Source organism: Paroedura picta, chromosome 1, assembly GCF_049243985.1.
Source record: "Paroedura picta isolate Pp20150507F chromosome 1, Ppicta_v3.0, whole genome shotgun sequence".
NCBI classification, from domain to species: domain Eukaryota; kingdom Metazoa; phylum Chordata; class Lepidosauria; order Squamata; family Gekkonidae; genus Paroedura; species Paroedura picta.
Genome location: NC_135369.1, coordinates 194856549 through 194881613, shown reverse-complemented (window position 1 = coordinate 194881613; position 25065 = coordinate 194856549). Strand labels below are relative to the sequence as shown.

Below are 25065 nucleotides of genomic sequence, written 5' to 3'. Positions count from 1 at the left end.
GTCCATCCATCTCATGTTGGATACTGGGACTGGATATTGTATACCACATTGGGTGAGACCCCACCCGGAGTCCTGTGTGCAGTTCTGGAGGCCTCCTTTCTAAAAGGATGTGGACAAAATAGAGACAGTGTGGAGGAGAGCAGCAAGGACGATCTGGGGCCTGAGGAAAGGCTGAGAAAAGGAGGCTGAGAGGGGGAATTTTATTTATTTATTACTTATATATTTATGAACCACCACTCCTGCCAGATCCGGCTTGTGGCGGTTTACATCCATTTAAAACCCCACATAAAACAATACCCAGCCAAATTTTAAAAAGTTCCAGATGGTGGAAAAACACTATTTACAGGATACTCCTTCATTCCCTCCCTCGCCCCCCGCCCATCCCTCCATGATTGCTCTCTTGAAGTTTTTGAAAGGTTGATTCAAGTGGATGGCCATGTTGGTCTGAAGTAGCACCATACAATTTGAATCCATTGGCGCCTTTAAGACCAACAGAGATTTATTCAGGTCTGAGGAAGTGTGTGTGCACATGAAAGCTAATGCTTTAAAGGTGCCATGGAACTCAAATTTAATTTGAAAGGTTGTCACTTAGAGGAGGACAGGGACTGGTTCCTATTGGCAGCAGGGGAGAGGACCTGCAGAAATTGGTTTAAACTACGTGTAGAATATTGGCCAGATATCAGAGGAAAAAAATTAGAGTAGTTCAGCAGTGGGATGGGCTGCCTAAGGAAGTGGTGAGTTCCCCGTCCCTGGCGGTCTTCAAGCAGATGCTGGACAAATACCTATCCTGGATGTTTGAGGATGATCCTGCATTGACCAGAGGGTGGGACTAGACGGCCTCTATGGCCCCTTCCAACTCTATGGTTCTATAAGTCTAGTTCAGCAGGGGAATGGGCTTCCTCAGGAGGTGGTGAGTTCCCTGTCACTGGTGGTTTTCAAGCAGCAGCTGGACAGATCCTTCTCCTTCATGCTTGAGGCTGATCCTGCAATGAGCAGGGGGTGGGCCTGTACGGTCCCTTCCCACTTTAGGATTCTATGTTGGGTCTTCCTCTTTTCCTGCTGCATTTTACTTTCCCCAGCATTAATGTTCTTTCCCAATGTCTTTTCATAATATGACCAAAGTAGAAGAGCCTCTAGTTAGCCATCTTAGCTTCTTGGGTGAGTCCAGGCTTTATTTCGTCTAGTATCCACTTATGTTTGGTGGTCCACTGTATCTGCAAACTCAAATATCAGTTGAATCTGCTGTTTTCCTGTTTTCATACCCATACATAATCATGGATGTACTGTGACATGAATGAACTTGATCTTGGTTACCAGTGAGCCATTCTTTTGCTTAAGGATCTTTTCTAGCTCCTTTGATGGGGCGCTTCCCAGTCTCAATCTCCTGATTTCTTGGCTGCAGTCTCTCTTTGGGTTGATGATGGGGCAAGATATTGAACAATTTCAATTTCTTTCTTTCTAGTCAACCTTAAGGTGTAATTTGATTAGAATAACCCCACAGGGTCACGAGAGCCAAGAACGGACTCATCCCTTCCTACCCTCCCTCTCATCATCTGTTCATCATGTGCAAGAGGAATGGCCTTGTGGGATTACTTTAAGTCCAGTTTTTGATGTTTTAAACTAGGCCTCTGACCAAGCTTGCCCTGTCTCTAACCCCAGAGCCAGCCAACATGAATGTGCCGGACACTGGCCTCTCATGCGCATTGAAAACATGTGCAGGTACATCTCAGTGGGATTAATAACAACATTTTGACCATGCGTGTTAAGTCAGTGTTCGATTTTACGAGGTTGCAGGGAGGACAGCCAGGAATTTGGGCCAATTCTCCTTGTCTTGCCTCCGCCCAGCAAACATTTGGCTGATGGATTTATTGAACGGAATGCACATAAATTGGTGGTGGGTCTCCCTTTAGTGGGTCATCTGTTAACCATATGGGCTAACAGCCCACTACTCTGGACCAGTTTTAAGGGGGGAGGGGAAGTCGGGCTTGCATTGAAATTGCATTCTCTACCCTTTCCAGTAATAGGCAAGGCAACTTGCAAAGTATTTAACAATATGGAAACAAGTTTCTTCAAAAGCTGTGGTAACGAAACCTGAGTGGCTGCTAGCCATGGTGTCTAAGGGCAGCCTCCACATCCAGAGGCACTAAGGGACTAAACCCTTGAATCCCAGGGCCAGGAGGCAACATCACGAGAAGGCCTCAGCCTCCCTACCCTGTTGTGGGCCCCCCAGAGAAACTGGTTGGCCACTGTACAAGACAGGAGGCTGGACTAGATGGGCCCTCCCTGGCCTGACCCAGCAGGGCTCTTCTGAGGGTCTTCTCAGGGAAGGCCTCGGCCTCTCTGCCCTGTGGCTGGTCCTGCAGAGGAACTGGCTGGCCCCTGGGGGAGACGGGAGGCTGGACTGGAAGGACCCTCCCTGGCCTGACCCAGCAGGGCTCTTCTGAGGGTCTTCTCAGGGAAGGCCTCGGCCTCTCTGCCCTGTGGCTGGCCCTGTAGAGGAACTGGCTGGCCCCTGGGTGAGACGGGAGGCTGGACTGGAGGGACCCTCCCTGGCCTGACCCAGCAGGGCTCTTCTGAGGGTCTTCTCAGGGGAAGGCCTCGACCTCCCTGCCCTGTGGCTGGCCCTGCAGAGGAACTGGCTGGCCCCTGGGTGAGACGGGAGGCTGGACTGGAGGGACCCTCCCTGGCCTGACCCAGCAGGGCTCTTCTGAGGGTCTTCTCAGGGGAAGGCCTCGGCCTCTGCCCTGTGGCTGGCCCTGCAGAGGAACTGGCTGGCCCCTGGGTGAGACGGGAGGCTGGACTGGAGGGACCCTCCCTGGTCTGATCCAGCAGGGCTCTTCTGAGGGTCTTCTCAGGGGAAGGCCTCGGCCTCTCTGCCCTGTGGCTGGCCCTGCAGAGGAACTGGCTGGCCCCTGGGTGAGATGGGAGGCTGGACTGGAGGGCCCCTCCCTGGTCTGACCCAGCAGGGCTCTTCTGAGGGTCTTCTCAGGGGAAGGCCTCGGCCTCTGCCCTGTGGCTGGCCCTGCAGAGGAACTGGCTGGCCCCTTGGTGAGACGGGAGGCTGGACTGGAGGGACCCTCCCTGGCCTGACCCAGCAGGGCTCTTCTGAGGGTCTTCTCAGGGGAAGGCCTCGGCCTCTGCCCTGTGGCTGGCCCTGCAGAGGAACTGGCTGGCCCCTTGGTGAGACGGGAGGCTGGACTGGAGGGACCCTCCCTGGCCTGACCCAGCAGGGCTCTTCTGAGGGTCTTCTTGGGAAGGCCTCGGCCTCTCTGCCCTGTGGCTGGCCCTGCAGAGGAACTGGCTGGCCCCTGGGTGAGACGGGAGGCTGGACTGGAGGGACCCTCCCTGGCCTGACCCAGCAGGGCTCTTCTGAGGGTCTTCTCAGGGGAAGGCCTCGGCCTCCCTGCCTTGTGGCTGGCCCTGCAGAGGAACTGGCTGGCCCCTGGGTGAGACGGGAGGCTGGACTGGAAGGACCCTCCCTGGCCTGACCCAGCAGGGCTCTTCTGAGGGTCTTCTCAGGGAAGGCCTCGGCCTCCCTGCCTTGTGGCTGGCCCTGCAGAGGAACTGGCTGGCCCCTGGGTGAGACGGGAGGCTGGACTGGAAGGACCCTCCCTGGCCTGACCCAGCAGGGCTCTTCTGAGGGTCTTCTCAGGGAAAGCCTCGGCCTCCCTGCCTTGTGGCTGGCCCTGCAGAGGAACTGGCTGGCCCCTGGGTGAGACGGGAGGCTGGACTAGATGGGCCCTCCCTGGCCTGACCCAGCAGGGCTCTTCTGAGGGTCTTCTCAGGGAAGGCCTCGGCCTCTCTGCCCTGTGGCTGGCCCTGTAGAGGAACTGGCTGGCCCCTGGGTGAGACGGGAGGCTGGACTGGAGGGACCCTCCCTGGCCTGACCCAGCAGGGCTCTTCTGAGGGTCTTCTCAGGGGAAGGCCTCGACCTCCCTGCCCTGTGGCTGGCCCTGCAGAGGAACTGGCTGGCCCCTGGGTGAGACGGGAGGCTGGACTGGAGGGACCCTCCCTGGTCTGACCCAGCAGGGCTCTTCTGAGGGTCTTCTCAGGGGAAGGCCTCGGCCTCTCTGCCCTGTGGCTGGCCCTGCAGAGGAACTGGCTGGCCCCTGGGTGAGACGGGAGGCTGGTCTGGAGGGACCCTCCCTGGGCCTGACCCAGCAGGGCTCTTCTGAGGGTCTTCTCAGGGGAAGGCTTCGGCCTCTCCGCCCTGTGGCTGGCCCTGCAGAGGAACTGGCTGGCCCCTGGGTGAGACGGGAGGCTGGACTAGATGGACCCCTGGTCTGATCCAGGAAGGCTCTTCTTACATTCTTATGAGAACCATATCTTGAGGACAGTGTCAGGGAAGGCCTCAGCCTCTAATGACCTGTTGCAATTCCAGTGTTTTTATGGCCCTAGAATTCCGAAATGACATGAAATGGCTGCGTCAGGAAGTGAAGCCAGTAACTCAGTGGCGTCTGCAGCTGACTTTTGGTGACACAGTGAGGATCCTTGTGTTGTCATGGTAGCTGCTGCCAAGGTAATTCTTTTTTTTTTAAATGGGCAGCCAATCCAGGGGCCAATCCCATCTGACTCCACCTACTTTAAACAAAAATACTTGGAGGATGCCAGGAAAGGTGTTGGGGTGCCCACAAGGGGTCCCTGCATGAAGCCTAGGGGACTATACAGTCAAGCCTGGAATAATGCTAATAATCCTTTGAATTAAAAAAAAAACCAAACCAAAATAACGAGACATTCTCTCTTACGTGCCTTTTCTTTGGTTTGGGGCTGAGTCCAAACCCCATCTTAAGGACATGCTGCACTTACGAACAAGTCATGGGATGACTGTGAGTCTGTAGGAGGATGCCGTCTCAACTGGGTTCTGGCTTCTTTAATTTATGATGTGTGTTGCTGGGAAAGGAAAGCAGCCCTCCAGCTTCCCAGTAAGAGAGACTGCATTTCTACACCTTGGTTGCTGACAGCTCCCATTTCAAATCAGGGCTCCCATTATAACCTGACGGCAACCCTAAGGTCGGCTTAAACTTACTAAATTACAGTTTACACCCATGTAGTGGTAATAGGAATAAGGTTAGGGTTTCCTGGTAATTGGGGAGGGGTTCAGTCTGAGGAGGGCGGGTTCTGGGGAGGGGAGGGGCCTCAGCAGCCATAGCTGTAATAGGAAATTGAATTTTTGTATATGAGGTCGTCAGGCTCTCTCTATGTTGCCAGTACTTTGACTAAAAAATAATTCGTGCTAAGGGTCCCGAAATAAAATATATTCGTCCAGTGAGAAAAGTAGACAAACATGTCTCATAAGAACCTAAGAAGAGCCCTTCTGGATCAAATCAGTCTCACACAGTGGCCAACCCATTCCTCTGAGAGCAGGACATAATGGCCTAGGTCAGGGGTGGCCAAACAACAGCACTCCGGATGCCCAGGGATCTCAACTCCCATGAGCCCCTCCTAGCAAACGCCCTCTCCGGATGCCCAGGGACTACAACTCCCATGAGCCCCTGCCAGCACATGCAGGGCATGTGCTGGCAGGGGCTCATGGGCATTGCAGTCCTTGGGCATTCGGAGAGCTGCTGTTTGGCCACCCGTGGCCTAGGCCTTCCCCAAATGTTTTTTCCCGGCATGGGATTTTGGAGGCTGACTGCCTCCAGATGTGAAGGTTCAGGCCTCAGGAAACCCATTCTCCCTTCGTGAAATTAAATAAGGGTCCTAGGAACACAAATGGCTGCAGTTGTATCAAGAAACTCCTAAACTCAGGTTTAGGAGTGTCTGGACTCCTTTCATAGTCCTGCTGTTTATAGGGACGCCGCAAGAAGGAAGTGGTGGACGACCCCAATCAAACAAATGAGAAAAAAAGAATCTGTCCAATGACCTGGGGATCCCGCTGAAGTGGCAGCTCATCTCCGGACTATAGATAATCAGTTTCCCTGGATAAAAAGGAGGCTTTGGAGGGGGGACTCTGTGGCCTTGTACCCAACTGATGTGCCCACCCTCCCCTTTCCCCACCTGGATTTCCCATCCCCTGCCAGTGGCCAGAGGGACCTGGCAATCCTACGCTATGAGAACTGACCTCCAGGCAGTAGAGTCCCCAGTGAGGGGTGGGGATGGAATAGCTGTTTTGGAGGGTTTCCTCTGCCCTGCAATTCCCATGAACATCTGGAGGAGCACAGGTTGACTACCCCTGGCCTAGATGCTCTGCGTTCAGACTTTTCAAAGCCTAAGCCAAGATGTCTTGGGCTGCGTGTTCTCAATCTCCACTTCTTCAGCATCCTGCAGGCCTGAGGAGTTGCCTCGGAATATGCAGACAAGCAAAAGAAGCTCTTTGAGTGTCCTTCAGAGATTCCTGAAGGTCACATTCTTCCCAGGCCTCTTTGGAAGCGGTTTGCGTTATGCGCACCCTTTCATTTAACTTTCCGCAGTGACGGGCTGTTAAAGATGTTTTGGTGCAAGCCGTTTTTTCATACTAAGACTGCTGTTTGATTTCTGTTCAGACTGTGGAGGCTTGTTTTCTTCTCTCTCCAGAAGGTCCGACAGAAATTAATAATGATTATTATGCTGTTCCTATACATAAAAATAGTGTCCACGACACTGTTTGCTTGTGCTTGAGAAACCAGGAGCAAGTACTGCCTTGAACCCTTCAGGCTTACAACCTCTCCCCGTTCACTTTTTCAGTGGCCTCCGTGCGGGGGGTCTATAGCACATGGGTAAGGCTGCCAAGCTATAGGAGGGGTCTGAAGAGCTCCTGGAATGAGCCCTGAGTGCCAGGCTAGAGAGACCAGTTCCCCTGAGGAAAAGGGCCGCTTTGGAGCATTAACTCTCTGGCACTCTCTGGGACCCTGCTGAGGTCTCTCTCCAAGCTCCACATTAAGGTCATCCCATGAGCATCTTGGTGAATGGGGATTTGAACTCAGGATAGTCTGGCCCAGCATTCTAATGCAGAGGTCCCCAGTCTTGTTTCGCCTGCAGGCACCTTTGGAATTCGGAGATTGCCGAGTGAGCACAGCCACAAAATGGCTGCCATCGCTTCCCTTCAGTCACACAGTGTCAGCCTCTGTGCTGTGGTGGCAGATCTTGCCCACCCAACATTTTAGGAAATCCGCACAGCCAAACATCTCGCCAATGTTCAGCGAGAAGCCAGGTGCCAGAGGGTGCCATGGGGTGCTCTAATGCTACGCCAACTTAAGTCCTGTGTTTTGATCCTCACTTATGCCCGCCAGAGCTGTGTGTCTCTTCTCCTTTCACTCTATAGCAGGGGTAGTCAAACTGCGGCCCTCCAGATGTCCATGGACTACAATTCCCAGAAGCCCCTGCCAGCATTCGCTGGCAGGGGCTCCTGGGAATTGTAGTCCATGGACATCTGGAGGGCCGCAGTTTGATTATCCCTGCTCTATAGGATTGTGCAGGCTGGACCTTTCTGCCATCCTTTTACCAGGCATCGGGAAGGAGTGGGTGTTCGGTGCTGATCACCCAGTCTTGAAGCAGGTGGTGTGTGGGCCTCTCCCAAGGAGATCTTTCTTGAGGGCTGTTGAGGAAGTAGGTGGTGTAAGCATTGTGGAGTCATAAGTGGGCACCAGGAGTCCTTTTGTGTTGTGTATGACTGGCAGCTTTGTTTGCCTCATCGTGAGGAAGGTCATAGGAAAGAACAACATCTCCTTACCAGCAGAGGAAAATGAAGCCGATGAAACTAGACATGCCCCGTTAGGGTTGTCCCCCCTGTCACTGGTGGGTTAAGGTTGCCAAATCAAGGTTGAAGAACTGGAGGTTTGGGTATGGTGCCTGGGGAGGGCAGGGACTACAGTGGCGTAGAATTAGGGTTGTCAGCTCTGGGGTGGGAAATACCTGGATATTTGGGGGGTGAAGCTTGTGGGGTTTGGGGAGGGACCTCAGCCCCTTCTTCAAAATTCCTTTATTCAAACAGTATAACAGTATACTAGTAGCTACCAAAATATAATATTTATATTTCAATTACAGTTGAACAATACGTAGGCATTTGTTTGAATAAAGGAATAATTCGGACAGACCGCAAGGCGAGGTTTTCTTCTTTTTGGAGATCAATTATAGCAGGAGATCTTCAGGTACTACCTGGAATCTGGCAACCCTGGTACAATGCTATGGAGTCAGCTCCCCAACGTGTCCATTTGGAAACCAACCTCTGTAGTCTGGAGATGGGCTGTAATTCAGGGGGATCCCCAGATCCCACCTGGAGGCTGCATCCCTAAACCCAGTTGTTTTCATTGGCAGAACTATTGTGCTTCTGGGCTGGGGGGTTTTGTGGGGAGAAGAGAGAATGGTACACTTTTCATTTCTGCTTGCTAAGAGCCCTAATGATCAGCAGATATTATGGGAAACGTAATCTCAAGCAGGCTTGCTTGGTGAGAGAGCCAGTGGGATGCAGTGGTTATCAGTGGTGGACTCTAGTTTGGAGAGCCATGTTTGATTCCCCGCTCCTTCACATGCAGCCAGCTGGGTGGCCTTGGCTTGGCCACTGTTCGCTCAGTATTCTCTCAGCCCTACCTACCACCAGTGAAGAGTGAGGGGGTGTAATTCTAAGCCACTTTGAGACTCCTTATGGTAGAGAAAAGGGTACAAAACTCCCTCCCTTCTTCCTTCCTTCCTTCCTTCCTTCCTCCCTCCCTCCCTCCTTCCTTCCTTCCTTCCTTCCTTCCTTCCTTCCTTCCTTCCTTCCTTCCTTCCTTCCTCCCTCCCTCCCTCCCTCCCTCCCTCCCTCCCTCCCTCCCTCCTGTCTGTCACCCTCCCTCCCTCCCTCCCTCCTGTCTGTCACCCTCCCTCCCTCCCTCCCTCCCTCCCTTCCTTCCTTCCTTCCTTCCTTCCTTAAAAACATAAGAAAATCCATGTTGGATTTGACCGAGGGCCCATCCAGTCCAACATTGTGTATCACACAGTGGCTAAAACTCAGGTGCCATCAGGGCCAGAGTGAACAGCAATTCTTGGTAGTTCATTGATGTGTGCGATTCCTGCAAAGTTATGTAAATTTGGGGAAGAGGTGGCGGTGGTCTATACATGAGCAGTTGCCTGAAATAATTGTCTTTTCTCCCCTGGTTTCTGCTGAGGCTTTGGTAGCCAAAGGACTGTCGTGGTTTAAGCAAGTGGAAACTGAGGCCAGCAGAGACAAAGGCTCCTGGCTCCTTTTTTCTTCCCTCTCTCCAAAAGCTCAGGGGGAAGTGATCGTGTTTAATACCCGACTGGTACAAAGGGTGCCAGCTGCCATATTGTGAAGTGACCGAAGTTGCTAGGCACCCTCTTCTAATTTAGTCTCTGCCAGCCATATTCTGTGGGAAATGTTGCTGGTGATATTTTGCAATGGCAAAATAAATAGGGACAGAAGCCAGCCAAGCGGATAGCTATTCTCCTAGAGGTCTCCTTCGAGGGTCACCTGCAGGTCCAGGATTCTGGCCTAGGTGGACTAGGGCGGGGCTTCCGTTGTGGTACCCTCCACAACGTTCTGGGAACCTGCGAAGTGGGGTTTTTTTTTAGAAAGTAGGCAGGTCCAGGTGGGCTTTTACTCAGCAAGGCTTCTGATTGGTCACTGGAGATCTAATAGGCTGTCCAGATTTTTATTAAAGTCAATAGCATTAGCAGCAGCAAGGATCTTGGCTGTGTGAGTGAAGGGCAAGCTACGGAAACCATTTTGTGACTGCACCCCAAATGGAGTGCTCTTGGACTCAAAAAGACTGGGGACTCTGGGCTAGTGGCTTGACTCCGTATGAGAGACAAACATTGGTAGCTCCATATTGCTTTTAAAAGCCCTGAAATGGGGGCATAGAACGTGTGGGGTTGGTTGAGGTCCTTATCCTGAAAGTCCTCCAGTAGCTTGGCCCAAATCTCTGGTTTGCTGTTTAATTGCAAATATAGAACAACAAGAGTCCCATGGCTGAAATATCTTGGGATTTCTCAGCCCAAGTATCGACAGTCTCCAGGGTGCCTGATAGTTTAAATATGTATTGCGAGATACCCGTTGCTTCCATGGAAGTTAATTAAGCCTAAAAGTGAGAGCTCATCTGTCACTGTGTGCTTCCCATAATGGCTCCATAAACTGGTTTGCCTTGGCTCGGGAGGAGTGAATTCCTTGCACATACAGTCAACTGCACTTGGCTGCTGGACAGGAAAGCTGGCTGTGAACTGGCCGGCTGAAGTGGTTAAGGCCCGGCTTGGATCACTAATGGAACGGCTGGCCACCTGCCTGCCCATTAAGCTCCAGAGAGTCCGAGGGAGATCAGCGTCCGTGGCCACTTAGGAAGACCCTCGCAAATCGTTCTGGAATCACACAATGTTGACGCACGTTTCCAGCGTGCTGACAGAGCCATCCTAATCAGAGTTCCTCCTTTCACAGTCTGTTGAAGTCCATGGGCTTAAAAGGGTGTGACTCCGCTCAGGATGGCACTCCCAACATCTCGCTTGCCACTAGCCTTTATCCAGGTCTTCAGCACCTTCAGATGCCAAACATCTTTCTCTTTGTAGAGTCATGCTCACTTTCTGGGCTCACTAGACAACCTGCCAGCACATCCTTATTGGCAGGGATGCCAGCCTCCAGGTGGGACCTGGGGATCCCCTGGAATAACAGCTCCTCTCCAGGCTACAGAGATCAGTTCCCCGAAATGGACTTGAAAAGGGATGCTTCAAGGGACCAAGCCCTATGAAGATAGGTTGAGGGCCTTGGGAATGTTCAGCCTGGAGAAAAGGAGGTTGAGAGGGGACATGATAGCCCTCTTTAAGTATTTGAAAGGTTGTCACTTGGAGGAGGGCAGGATGCTGTTTCTGTTGGCTGCAGAGGAGAGGACACGCAGTAATGGGTTTAAACTTCAAGTAAAACAATATAGGCTAGATATCAGGGAAAAATTTTTCACAGTCAGAGTAGTTCAGCAGTGGAATAGGCTGCCTAAGGAGGTGGTGAGCTCCCCCTCACTGGAAGTCTTCAAGCAAAGGTTGGATACACACTTTTCTTGGATGCTTTAGGATGCTTAGGGCTAATCCTGCGTTGAGCAGGGGGTTGGACTAGATGGCCTGTATGGCCCCTTCCAACTCTATGATTCTATGATTCTATGATTCTATGCTTTGGAGGGCCGACTCAATGGCCTTGGACCCCACTGAGGTCCCTGTCCTCTCCCGACTCCATCCCCAAATCTCCAGGCATTCCCCAAGCTGGATCTGGCAACCCTGTGGACTCACCATCCCCCGTGAGTGTCCAAGGGCAAGCCTACTAATCGGCATGAAAGAAAAAGGTCGCAAGAAGGAAGATGGAATCCTGCTGGAGTGGTCCGAATGGCTGCATAGCCCATGGGCACAGTCAAAGCATTTGCTTACTAAGAGCAACTGATAGATTCATGTGGGTAGCCAGGTTGGTTTGAGTCCAGTGGCAACTTTAGGACCAACAACATTTTCCTCCAGGTACAAGCTATTGTGTGCGTTGCACACTTTGTCAGGTACAGTGTATCTGACAGATGCTATTGAACTAAATAAGCAATGGATGGCATTTCTATCCATGAATGTGTTTGTGGTCTTCAGATGAGTGTAAATGCCCTTGACAGACTTGTTGTGCCATCCTAGGAAGAGTTGGGTCCATTGAAGACACTGTAATCAGAAAGGTGTAACTCTGCATAGGATTACACTGTAAAAGATCAGTTGTGGGCATTGTCTCTATCATTCAGTAGCAGCAGATCATAGAATCATAGAATAATAGAGTTGGAAGGGACCTCATGGGTCATCTAGTCCAACCCCCTGCACTATGCAGGACACTCACATCACATGAGCAGATGAACGGGTGTGTTTATATTAAGAAGAGTCTTATCTCTTGGCGCTGATTTCTCGGGCAGTTGGATTTGGGGTGGCTGCCATTGTCCTGGGTTTCTAGGTAGGCCTACCATCATGGAGTTCATGCATACAGGCTATGGGCACACCTGGTGGGCACGGTGGAGGTGTTTCCTTCTGCAAACACAGTCCTCAGGTGGTTGCTGGAGATTCCCTGGAATTTCATTTGACCTTCAGGCTACAGTGATCAGTTCCTTGGAGAAAATGGCAGCTTTCAGGGGTCAACTATAAGGCTGAGGCCCTACCCCCTCCTCAAACCACCCCTCCCCTTGCTCCGCCCACAATTCTTCGGGTGTTTCTCAGCTCAGAGCTGGCAACCCCACATCATAGAATAGAATCATCGTAGCCCCATCAGCGGTCAAAGGGAGCCTTCTTTCTCACCCTGGGAAAGTCTTGTTGGATTCAACCCAACATATCAAAGATGAATATGTATTGTTTGTACCCTAGCTTCTTACAGCTAAATACTCTTATCTTGTTTATTCAGATATGACTTTTGGCTGTCTGTTGGCTATAAATGAAATAAATATACGCCTGTACCCTTGAATATTCACTCCATGTTCCTTGCATATTGAAAAAACGTCCAAATGTAGAATCGAATTTCCAACAGATGGAATCCAAGGGAACCAAACTGTCATAAGAGTTTGTTACTAGGGAACCAGTAGACCATGCCGTTTCAGGGACTGAGAGGAAGCCAAGAACCAGGCCCCGGAAGCCTACGCCCTCCATCGGTGACAGGAACGAGGAGCCCGGTTAGCACCGAGGAGTGGAAAAGACAGGGAGGAAAGGCCATATCAGGGCCTGGCAACGGGGATGAACTTGCCGATCGGGTGCTAGTCAGGTCCACATCTTGCCAGGAAATGAGAAAAATCACAAATCAACTCATATTCACATAAACACGTTCAGCAATTTTGGCAAATGTATTGTGGCAACATGTCCTTCCTACCCCTCACGCCCACCCCCCCATTAAAAGTCCCAGCTTAGTACAGGCTGCTCCAGAACCTGTGGAGACCTTCCCCAATGTGGGTAGGTAGATCAGGGCCCTAACTCTGCATAATGTGGCGATGACTGACTTGGTGATCTCCCAGGGATTCTGGCAGGATCAGGCTCAACTGGGCCACTCAGGCCTATACTGTCTCTTAAATATAGCTGTTGCTTGGAGGCCGTCATTTTTAGTGGAGGTTTGGAGGCGGGGTTGGCAGGTCCCTCCTAGCAATTGGCTGAGGATGGGAGGAACTCTCCAGCAGCTGGAGGGAGGTCCAGGCTGTGTCACCCGTGATGGGCAACATCACTTTCGGTGTGTGCCAGAAGTGACATCATCTCTTCTCTCCCCAGTCCCATCCAACAATGTGGAGTGAAAACAATTCTGCGGGGCCCGTAAAATGGAGCTCTTTCACCAGGCTTTTGGTTGGGGCCAGTGAAGGAACTCCACCAATCCAGAGGCCCCTCCCACCATCAGCTACGTCTTGCACATGGAAAAATTGAAATCGCAGGGCCACAAGCAATGTGCAACCGCTGTGTTGTGGTGTTTAAATGCTCTAATTCCATGTGTTGTGTTAATTATTTTATTGTTACAATCTCCACCATTTAAAATGTTGCATGTTCCCCATTGCAATGTTCCTTGTAGTGTACCATGAAAAAAATTTAATTGTAAACTGCCTGAGCCACAAGGGAGGGCAGTATATAAATGAGCAAGCAAGCAAGGGCCCTCCAGGCAATGCAGTGCTGGTATTTTGGCAAAAACTCTGACAGAAATGAGTTCTGCCAAAGAGGGTCGCCCAAATGGTGCCAGTAGGGTCGTGCACGGCAACGTCCAAGTCGGCCGTACCAGGCTGATCGCATCGGCCTGGAATGGCCAATTTGGATGCCAGCACACATAACCGTAGGTGCTGGTATGATTATGACACTTTTGGTACCCTCTAGAAGTAAGATTGCCCCATTGCAGGCAACAGATCCTGTCCTCACTTCTGCTTCTGGTACGTGCCCCCAGATGATCCCTCGCGTGGGGGTGGGGGGTTGGCTACTCTATTTGGAGGGCTCCGACATTAACTGAATTTCATAGCGTTTTTGTTTTTGAAAGGCTGATGTCTCCTTTCTCCTAGGCACAGGTGGTGTTTGGGGTGCGTAGGCCAGCCTGCCCATTTGTCATCAGATGTTTATGATAGTGTTTTGATGAGAGCCCATGGGGTACACCATGTGGTCAAGGATCCAGGAAACTTGGGTTTGAATCTTTGCTCTGCCATGAAAGCTTGCTGGGTGTTCTCAGGCCATTTACTCTCTCCCATCAGAGAGAGATTATCTATCTACCTACCTACCTACCTACCTACCTACCTACCTATCTATCTATCTATCTATCTATCTATCATCTACTGGTCAGACCACACCTGGAGTACTGTGTGCAGTTCTGGAGGCCTCACTTCCAGAAGGACGTAGATAAAATTGAAAGGGTACAGAGGAGAGCCACAAGGATGATCTGGGGTCAAGGGACCAAGCCCTATGAAGATAGGTTGAGGGACTTGGGAATGTTCAGCCTGGAGTTCTAGCTGGCGTAGAGAGCTGTGAAATGTCACCTGGGGTGTAAATGACCGGCCAAGGGCCAACCGGGTGGTGGTATGGCCTGTTATGGCTTGGCATTAGGGATCCCCTGGAATTATAGCACATCTCCAGACAAAAACAATCAGTCCCCTAAGAGAGAAATAGAAATGATATAGCACTGAAGTCTCTCCCCGTCCCAAATCTTGCCCACTCCTGGCTAGCCCCCCTCAAGTCTCCAGGTGCTTTCCAACCCAGAGCTGGTAAACCAGCTGGGAGCCTATTTTTTCTCAGCATCAGTACAACAATACACCTTGTGCACACACAGCGGCCCATTTGACTGCACATCATGATGCAAGAAGCAAGCTTGCAGATTTGAGGCCTGCTAGATTTCCCCAGATTGGATAATTGGGTTGCGAGAAAAGCCGGCTGGGCCAGTTCAGCAGGAGGTCAGTATCGAAGCATGTGCTTATTCTACAGTTGCCAGCTCCAGGTTGAGAAATACCTGGAGAATTTGGGGGGGGGGGGAGCCTGAGGAGAGCGGGAGTCGGGGAGAGGAGGGCCTTCAGTGGGATCTAAGGCCCTCAAGAAGGGCCGTTTTCTCCAGGTGAGCTGATCTTTGATTTCAAGGCAAGGGAGAGGCAGAGGTACTTTGTTGTGACCCTTTTCTGCAGAGTCTTCCTTGATGGTCTCCCATCCAAGTACTGAATCTGCTTGGCTGTCCACCCCACGTTGCCCTGAACTGCAGGATATATGGGACATAAAATAGTTTTGTGTTTGCTTCGTAGCATCCCATCCATTCGGGTATGGAATGCTTTTGTGAGAGGCTACTCAGGTGAAAGTTACCATCCGGATTAACCATTTCAGGATAATAATATTTTCAACAATTGATATCTGCCTCCCATAGATTGGTTACAATTCTGCTTGTGGGTATATTTTAATCAAACTGGTGGATATTGTGATTTTGGAAATGGTCAGAGTGGATTTCAGCGTCAGTTCAGGCCTGTCTTACGAGCCCTGTGGAATTGTAGGGTCCTGCAGGGCTCTGATATCATTTGGCAGAGTGTCCCACCAGGCAAGGGCCAGGACCGAAAAGACCCTGTCCTGGGCTGAGGCCTGTTTAATCTCTTTGGGGAGAGGGATCTGGAGCAAGTTCTGGTCCCTAGACCTTAGTGACTTTTGGAGGAACGCAGTGGGAGAGGTGGTCCCAAAGATACAAAGTTCCCAACCATTTAGGGCTTTAAAGAATCATAGAATCCTAGAGTTGGAAGGGGCCACACAGGCCATCTAGTCCAACCCCCTGCTCAACGCAGGATCAGCCCTAAGCATCCTAAAGCATCCAAGAAAAGTGTGTATCCAACCTTTGCTTGAAGACTGCCAGTGAGGGGGAGCTCACCACCTCCTTAGGCAGCCTATTCCACTGCTGAACATCTCTGACTGTGAAAAATCTTTTCCTGATATCTAGCCTATATCGTTGTACTTGAAGTTTAAACCCATTACTGCGCGTAAAGGTGAGAACCAAAACCTTGAATCTGATTTGGTCCTCAGTCTGGAGCCTGTGCAGCCGGGAGAGCACAGGTCATATGTGGGCTCTCCACCGGATCCCAGTGGAGACGCATTCTGCTACATTCTGGACCAGTTGAATCTTCTGGATCAACTTCAAGGGTAACATCGAGCTGCTGAGTGGGGCTTCCTATGTGAAGGAGCAGTCACTAATGCACATAGCTTAGAGGGGACACTGTTCAAGAGGAACACATGACTGCCCCTTGGAAAACTTGCCATAGATGCCCCTCAGCCTCTTACGATCCCAGAAGGCTCAAACTGGGAGGGATCAGGTGGGCCGATTGCCCAGCCACAGTCTGATTGGCAGTGCAGGTTCAAAGGCTTCTTGTTAAAGAGCGTTTCTCCTTGAAAAGTTGAAGAGTTACGACTAAAGATATGCATAGGGATGCCAGTCCTTAGGTGGGCAAAAGCCAAAAAGAGGGGATCGTACAGTAGAAGTTCAAAAGAGGAAACCAGAATATCTGGAATCAAATGGAATCATCACCAAAGATGCCGTAATTTTACAAGGCCAATCCATGCAGGTTTTGTAAAACCATAGAGTCTTTGGTGATAGTGTACCTTGGATTGAAGATACTCTGCTTACCTTTTTTGATTAGTCCCCAGGCAGGGCCTGGGGATCCCCCGGCTTTGCAGCTCACCTCCAGGTGACAGAGATCAGCTTCCCTGGAGAAAATGGGTGCTTTGGAGGCGGGGCTCCACTGCAGTCCACGAGGTCCCTTCCCACCCCAAATCCCGCCCACACCTGGCTCCACCCCCAAAGTCTCCAGATGTTTCCCAACCCAGAGCTGGCAGCCCTCGAGACGCATGATCTCGCTGCTGGACCTTTTCTGGTCGGCTCTGCCTCCCAGGGCAGTATTGTTTGTTTGTTTGTTCGTTCTACTTTTATGCCACTGCTCCCAGCCCAGCTGGCCCAGGCGGTTTGCAACAGTAAAACTTACTATAAGACAAAGACCGTCTAAAGCCTCAAAAACCCCTCCGCCCTCCCCAACCACTCCCCCTTGAGTTAGTCTTCGAACCAGCCGGCCACAGCAGCCGCCAGGGGAGCCCAGGAGACGAAAGCAGGCAGGCCCCAGCATCACGTGATAAGCGCTAAGGAGGAGCGAGAGGGCCGCCCAGCAACGCCTGGAGATTAGGAGGGCGGGGCTCACGGAGGGGAGCGGCCGCAGCGGGGTATAACGCCCCAGGGTCCACTTTCCAGTGCAGCCACTTTCTCCAGGCCAAGAACTGAAAAACAAAAACGACAACCACAAAAACCTCGTTCGTCTTTGGTCTTTTTCTGTTTCTGAATTTCACACGGGTGTAAAGGTGCCGAAAATGAATTAGTCAGTATGAGCAGGTGCTAGAAAAATTGTGCAGCGAAAGGGGGTGTCTGTGCTTACTCTGCCTCAAGGCAAATGTCTCCCACTTCACTGGCAGGCGGGGGAGGGGAACAGCCTCTGTGACAAAAAGACAAGACCGCCCCCGACCCCCCCCCCCCCCCGCGGACAGAGGTGGACCCACCATATGCCGTGTTCTTCCACAGCTGTGACAACGATATGGCGATGAAACATAGGAGAGACCAGCTCTGGGGGAGATTTTGGAGCCTGGGAAGGGGTATAATGCCAAAGGCAGGGGTAGTCAAACTACGGCCCTCCAGATGTCCGTGGACTACAATTCCCATGGGCCCCTGCCAGCATTCACTGGCATGGGCTGATGCGAATTGTATTCCATGGACAACTGGAGGGTCGCAGTTTGACTACCCCTGTGCCAAAGAGTCTGTCTGTCCTCCAAACTGATCTTGTCAGTTATAATAGCAGTTCTTCAGCTGCCACCTGGAGGTTGGCAACCCTACTTGCCATGCATGTTGTGGTTCGATGCCGTCCACAGTTGTGAATCATTAGCTCACTGCCTGGTGATGGACATTGCCGCCAGTCGCATCCAGCTTATAGCGATCCTTGCAGGGTTTCCAAGGCAAGAACCCACAGAGCTGGTTGGCCACGGCCAGCCTCTGCACAGCAACCCTCGATACCCTCAGCCAAATAGGGAGGACCCCGAATCAGACCCCAAGGGCCATCCAGTCCAGCCCCCTTCCTTCTTGGGGACTTAAAAGACACACACTCCCGACAAAACATCTGACAAAGGAGAGTCCACCACCCTCTGAGGCATCATACTCCATCTACAAACCCTCAGAAAATGCTCTCTAATAATTATTTTTAAATTGTAATAAAATAAAGTGGAACTTCTCTCCCATAATTTGAACCCATGGCTCCTAGTCCTTGATCTAAATCTCCTGTAAACAAGTTGGCCCCCTCTTCAGCAGGTCTACCTTTATTAAACACAGCTCCCCTCCAAGCTACACATCCCCGGCTCTCCCAGCCTCTCCTCGTAAGGCCTGGACTCCACCCTGATCCTCCTAGTCCCCCTTCTCTGAACACGCTCCCATTTAGCTCCTGAGATCATTCTAGTTTGGTTTCATCAATGGGTTTCATTGATGAAAGCAGGTTTCATCCTGGTTTCATCAATGGGCAAGTTTAAGATTAGCTATAAGCAGGCATAGCCAGTATATTGGTGGCAGTCTGAACATTTGTCTTAAGATTATAGATATTCCCGGATTTCTCTCTCTCTCTCTCTCTAAGATACACTCCATCATATTTTGCTAATTACCCTGGTTGCAGGCAGGGTGCCTAGCCTACCTGGCCGGGCCTGTTCTCCAGCTGGTGTGTGATCACTTACACCCAGGTCAGATGGGTGTAGACAAAACTCTGCTTCCATTCTGATTAGGTTGACAATCTTACTCATCTTGCCCAGGGGAGGCATGACTTTGGGCGGAGGTGAAGGGGTGAAAAAAAACCCAGGCTTCATTGGAATCAGTCCCAGCGAGCCAAAGGCTGACGCACACAAGCCGCCTCTTCCGCGGCACTCTTACTTCACAGGTGTAACTTTCTCTTCTTGCCGTGTTAGCATTGTGGGCAGTTCCACTGGATTTGTGACCAGGTACACAAGCGGTCTTTAAGACCTGCTAGGAAAGGGGGTGAATGTACTTCAGAGTCAAGCTTACTGACTGGGGGTGGGAAGCGTGGTCAAGGGGCAGCCAATTGATGGTGAACGTGTAGGACAGGAATTCCCAACCGCTGCCTTTCCCAGAAGTTCAGATGGCCACTGACCTCCCTAGATGTCCCTGGAGTTCACCGCCCCTGTTGTTCTTCAGGCCTCGTCTCTTTCTCCACCATGGGGAAACATTACATGACCTGGCTCCTGCATCTTACTCCCATGCCCACTTCTCTGAAGGGGCCTGGCACCACTGCAGGGGCTACTCAAAGCCTGGAATGTTTTTCTTGATCAGGGGTAGTCAAACTGCGGCCCTCCAGATGTCCATGGACTACAATTCCCAAGAGCCCCCTGCCAGCGAATGCTGGCAGGGGGCTCCTGGGAATTGTAGTCCATGGACATCTGGAGGGCCGCAGTTTGACTACCCCTGATCTAGGGGTTCATCCATGGTCAAAAAGGCTGGCGTAAGATTTTCAAGGCGAGACATTCAGAGGTGGGTTGCTCTTGCCTACCTCTGCATGGCAACCTGGCCTTCCCTAGTGGTCTTCCTTCTATACCAGCTTGATGTGGTGGTCAGGAGTGCTGACTTCTAATCTGGTGAGCCAGGTTTGATTCCCTGCTCCTCCTCCACATGCAGCCAGCTGGCTGACCGAGGGCTAGTCACAGCCCTGATAGAGCTGTTCAAGCAGTAATATCCGGGCTCTCTCAGCCTCACCTCCCTCACAGGGAGAGGAAAGGGAATGTAAGATGCTCTGAGACCCCTTTAGGTAGAGAAAAGCGGCATCTTCTCCAGTAATCTCAGGGCTCTGTCAGCCTCACCCACCTCACAGGGTGTCTGTTGTGGGGAGAGGAAAGGGAAGGCGACTGGAAGCCACTTTGAGACTCCTTCGGGTAGAGAAAAGTGGCATATAAGAGCCAACTCTTCTTCTTCTTCAGTAATCTCAGGGCTCTCTCAGCCTCCCCTCCCTCACAGGGTGTTTGTTGTAGGGAGAGGAAGGGGAAGGTGATGGGAAGCCCCTTGGAGAGAGGCTGCTGCTGTAGTTTGGTGTGTAATCGGTTTTGAACAGTGAGTAGGGCAGGGTGGAAGTCCAGATAATTGTCATACTACTTTTGCTGATGTTACCTGCAAGGCTTTCTTGCTGTATTTGAAAAGTCAAACAGGAGGTTCAGAGCTGGTTCAGAGCTGTCCGGGTTTGGTGTGGCAGATAGTTGCAGATGGTCCCTGGGAAAGGCTAATTCCTTTTTAAAAAATTGTTATTCTTGCCTTCCATAAGTTAGAGGCAGCTCCAGGCTTCAATGCCCCCCTCAGAAATAGTAAGCCATATGGACTGTCTTTAGCGGCGGGTGGTGTTCTATTAATCATCGTGCATCTCCCCCCTGCCTGCTCCGATAAACACCAGATGGGGGTCCGTAAAGGAGCCAAACCACCATTCCGGTTGAAATTGGAGTGGGGATAAGGCCTTCCATTGTGTTTGTTGGGGACAAAGAGGGCCCAAAGTCACTTTTCTACCTTAAAAAAGAACTGCAGTCACTAGAGAAGCTTATTTTGCACATGAAAGAGGGCCTTTTTGGTGGTGGCCCCATGGTGATGAAACAGTCTCCTCAGGGGTATGTCCCTGGGCTAGGGTTTCTAGCCTCCAGGGAGCACCTGGTGGTCCCTCACTCTACTATTACTATTAGCGTTGTATTCCAGAATTGTAGTCCATGGACAATGCTGGCAGGGGCTCATGGGAATTGTAGTCCATGGACATCTGGAAGGCTGCAGTTTGACTACCCCTGCTCTGGACCCTGCTGAGGCTCCTCCCCTCCCCTCCCTACCCCAAACCCTGCCTTCCCGCAGGCTCTACCTCAAAATCTCCCACCCAGGGGTGGCCACCCTAGCCTGGCCCTGTGGCTTTCACTCTTTAGGAGACCATCGGAAGATGGTTTCATTTAGAACCATGTGTGGCTAAATTTAGTAGCAGTCGGGTTGTGATTTCAAAATTTCAAGTCTTGGTTTTTATGTTTGTTTCTGTTTTTATCTGTCTTGAGCTCCCTCGGCAAGAAAGGTGGCTCCTAATTGCTTAAAATAAATAGAGGTGCGCACATGTGTGGAACGGCCTGAATGTCATGACACGGCTCTGATTCAGCGGCGCATGTGCCTCGGGCACTTCTTGGTGTGGCTCTTCTCCTTCCCAGGGCGTGCGCATGTGGCTGGCGACGCGGGAGGGGAAGAAAGTGAGTGAGTCTAGCAAATGCCGTTTTTTCCCCTCAAAGAAAATAATGTGCCGTGGATCAGTACAGTTATGTAACGCAGGGCGAGAAGGAAATAGATCATTTTCTGTCTCTTCCTGCGAGGCGGCCATTCTGACAAGGGGCCGGGCATTCAGCATGCGTCTGGAGGCTTTTTGAAAAATATTATAATCTATAATAAAAATAAAAGCCCCCCCTCCCCCCACTTCCTTTTCTTCCTTTTGGGGCCGGAGATGGCTCTGGGGAAAGCCAAGGAGATGCCAGCTGTGACTCCAGCCAATGACAGGAGGCGGTGCTCAAGTGTTTACCTCGCCTGGCGTCACGCCGGGCCCGCCCCGTTCTCCAGTCAGCAGCATGTATAACCCCAGCGGCTTAAATCAAAAGAACCCAGAAGCAGACGCTTTGGGCTGCGGAGTTAGCTGGGTCTCGGACGCGTGCCTGTGGATTAAGGCGCTCACATTTCCCACCCACCCCCCGCTCTTTGGGTGTGATTCGGGTTTTTTAAAGGAGATCAGGGAGCCAAGTTCCTTCTCTCCTGGGCTATTTCGCGATGGAAGAAGGGGGAAATTAAGGAGCAAGGAGCCGGTAAGTACTTTAGCAGATTGCAGGGGTCCTCCGGATCGGCTCAAGGGCTTTTCAAGAATGTCTCTGTCACAACCCTGTGGGTGGCTTCTAATGAAATCTAACCGGGCAGTTTCTGTCTTGGGCTTGTTTGGCAGAATGGGAGCCAAGGATGCTTTGCTTGGGATCTCTCACCTGGGCTTGATGGAGAACGGTGGGGGGGGGGGGAGATGGTGAGGGTAAACACTCCATTCTGAAAAGTTTCGCCGGATTATATACAGATATAAGAGAACCTGCCGCCGTACTGAACTGTGGACTGCGAAATATATAGGGATGCTTTATCCAGCTCGGATATTTTAAACAGTTTCTTGAAAGACTTTTGTATGTATCAGAGAGAAATATGAAGCAAATCAGGATTTCTCACATTCCATCTGATACATCTGAAAATGTAAGATTTGTTCTTCTTGTGTCCCGAAGACATTAACCCCTTCCCTGCACCAAGATGACTGATTACTTGAATAGCAGTGGCCACTTTTTCTTCTTGACACAGTTGGTGGGGGGGCTCTTCTTCTGGTGGGCTCCTAGCTAGAGCGGCTTCCTGCGGTTTGTTTCTGAGATGGCTGATTTCTAATCAGCTGCTGAGCGGATTGATCTATACCTGTGGAAGAAGCAGTCCTCAAGTAGAGAAGGATGGGAGGGATATAGGGGTGTGTGTGTGTGTGTGTGTGTGTGTGTGTGTGTGTGTGTGTGAGAGAGAGAGAGAGAGAGAGAGATTTAGTGCACTGATGAAAGAGGAGACAATGAACAGGTTAAATCTTTATCAGCCAAATGACAAAGTTCTCTGTGCTTGGCTGCCGTGTGACCGTGCCCACACACATTCATGCTGTTGTGGTTGCAGAGTGTGCACACCTTGTAGTGGGAGGGAAAGAAAAGCTGTTTTGAAGGAAATCTGAAACCAGAAATTGGTAGACAAGGAACTAATTCAGAGGAAAGGGGAAAGCTCAGGACACCGGAAGAAGAAGGAGGAGGAGGAGAAGAAGAAGAAGGGCATGCTGGGAGTAAGGAGAGAGAGTTTCTTTCTTTGCAGGATCCCAAAAAGTGTTGCTTTCACTCCCGTAAAAGAGAAGCAACTAATTTCTGTAGGATAGGTTTTGGTGCATGAGTTTGTACCTTTGCTTTTGAGGCCAGAGGCCAGGCACATGCAGACAGGTGATCAAGCAGGCAATTCCTCTGGCAGAAGAGCACAGGTGTGAGCAGAAGTGCTTTGTTCTGATTCCTCCTTCCCAATTCAGACCGTGGCTTTGCCTCCGGTGCTGTTCTTGAGGATCTGGGGGAACAAAATTTGGGGGAGCTTCAGTGGTTTCGCAGCAGGAGGCGGAAGCGGGAAACATCCTGCTCTGTGCATGGGTACCCTATCCCATGTTAAAACCATCATTAAAAAAGCACACAAAGCTTTTGACTTTTATTCATGCTTGTAAGGTTGCCAGGTCTTCCCTGTCCACCAGCAGGGAGTGGGGTGGGGTGGTTCGGGCTCCCAGCTGCAGGTTGGAGAACTCCTGGAGATTTGGGGATGGGGCCTGGTGAGGAGAGGGACCGCGGGGGGATGCAAGGCCCCCATGTCCCCTCTCCAAAGCATCCCTTTTCTTGAGGGAAAGCTGATCTCTGTCGTCTTGGGATGAGCTGTAATTCCAGGGGATCCTCACTTCCCACCTAGAAGCTGGCATCCCTGTCGTAGAGCCTTAAATACTTCTGTTACCGACTTACAGTCATCCTAATTGATCACCTGACTCCAGGCCACAGTCATTTTGGAAACAGTGCTAACTACCTACCTTTCATGTCTCATTTTTACACGGGCTTGGCTTAAGCGGGTTAGATGAGGAGGCCGAGGGAATCATAGTCATCTGTTTTGGATTCTAATATAATCCCACGGGTGTGAATCCTCCCGGCAGCTGACTCACAGAACTGCCTTTTTCTTTTTGACTGAATGAACATTCAGGGAGGTCGAAGTGAACCCAGTTGGATGTTGTTCCAGAGCAGGGGTAGTCAAACTGCGGCCCTCCAGATGTCCATGGACTACAATTCCCAGGAGCCCCTGCCAGCGTTCGCTGGCAGGGGCTCGTGGGAATTGTAGTCCATGGACATCTGGAGGGCCGCAGTTTGACTACCCCTGTTCCAGAGAATAGCCGTGGTTGGTCAGTAGTAGAACAGCCAAATGTTTTAAGGGGTATGGGCTTTTGAGATCCCTTCGTCAGATACTTTCAAAGTTGATGACGGGCACTTTGACTATTAAAAAGCTTATATCCCCCAAATCATATTTATGTACTGCCCTCCCTTGTGGCTCAGGGCGGTTTACACTGAAACTTTCATAATACAGTACAATATAATAGCTTCCTGATTTTTAACAATAGGAACTTGTGCCAGAAATTGAACAGTTTACAATTTAACATTCAATAATGGAACAGTATAGATTTACTGCCCCATGGTTCAGTTCTTCTTCTGTGGGTGCAGCTTGATGGTGGCAGGGGCATTTGGACTCTAGTGGGTAGTAGATTCATTTGCCTCGACCGAAAACCTGGAGGAAGAGCTCCCTTTTGCAGGTCCTGCAGAATTGTTTTAGCTCTGGCAGGGCCCTGATGTTGTCTGGGAGCTCATTCGACCAGGTGGGGCCAGGGCAGAGAAAACCCTGGCCCTGGTTGAGGTCAAGCGAGCTTCCTTCGGCCAGGGATCACCAGCTTGTTGATGTTGGTGGAGCATAGTGCTCTCTGGGGGACATAGAGAGGCAATGTCTCAGGTACTCGGGGCCCAGACCACATGTGGCCTTGAAGGTGATTATCAAAAACTTAAGCCTGATCCGATAGTCAACTGGTAGCCCGTGCAGCTGTCGAAGTGCAGGCCGGATGTGGCCCCTCCAAGGCCTCCCCGTAAGGACCCTGGCCGCTGCGTTCTGAACCAGTTGGAATTTCTGGGTCAGAGATAAGGGTAGGTCTGCATAGAGTGAGTTGCAGAAACCCAGCCTAGCAGTGACCATCACCTGGATCACTGTGCCTAGGTGTTCTGGGGCCAGGTAGGGCGCTAGTAGCTTAACTTGGTGCAGGTAGAAGAACACTTGCAAAGCTAACTCTCTTGACTTGTTCCTCCACCAAGAGGTTCCTGGCTGAGTGTGCATCCAGGTAGGGCAGTCACACTTCCCCTCCTGGCCCTTTCCTACCAAACCACAGGACCTCTGTCTTTGAAGGACAGGACCTCTGTCACTGCTTCCAGGCATCTGGGTAGGGACTGTGTGGGTGATTCACGGTGACCATCCATCATGAGGTTTGGCCCTGATGTGTTGCTGGA

At 51.2% G+C, this 25065-nt stretch overlaps 1 protein-coding gene across 2 annotated transcripts in view; it reads left to right on the top strand.

The window, feature by feature from the left end:
• The window catches only part of PELI1 (pellino E3 ubiquitin protein ligase 1), a 69077-nt gene that overhangs the window by 19321 nt on the left and 24691 nt on the right, over positions 1-25065 (top strand). The window contains exon 1 of one of the 2 annotated variants that reach the window (XM_077315584.1): positions 21510-21753. The exons of the other annotated variant lie outside the window; for it this stretch is intronic. The gene's annotated coding sequence lies outside the window, so the exon portion shown is untranslated. Of the gene's footprint in view, positions 1-21509; positions 21754-25065 lie in introns of those variants that run through there. 2 annotated transcript variants of the gene reach the window in all.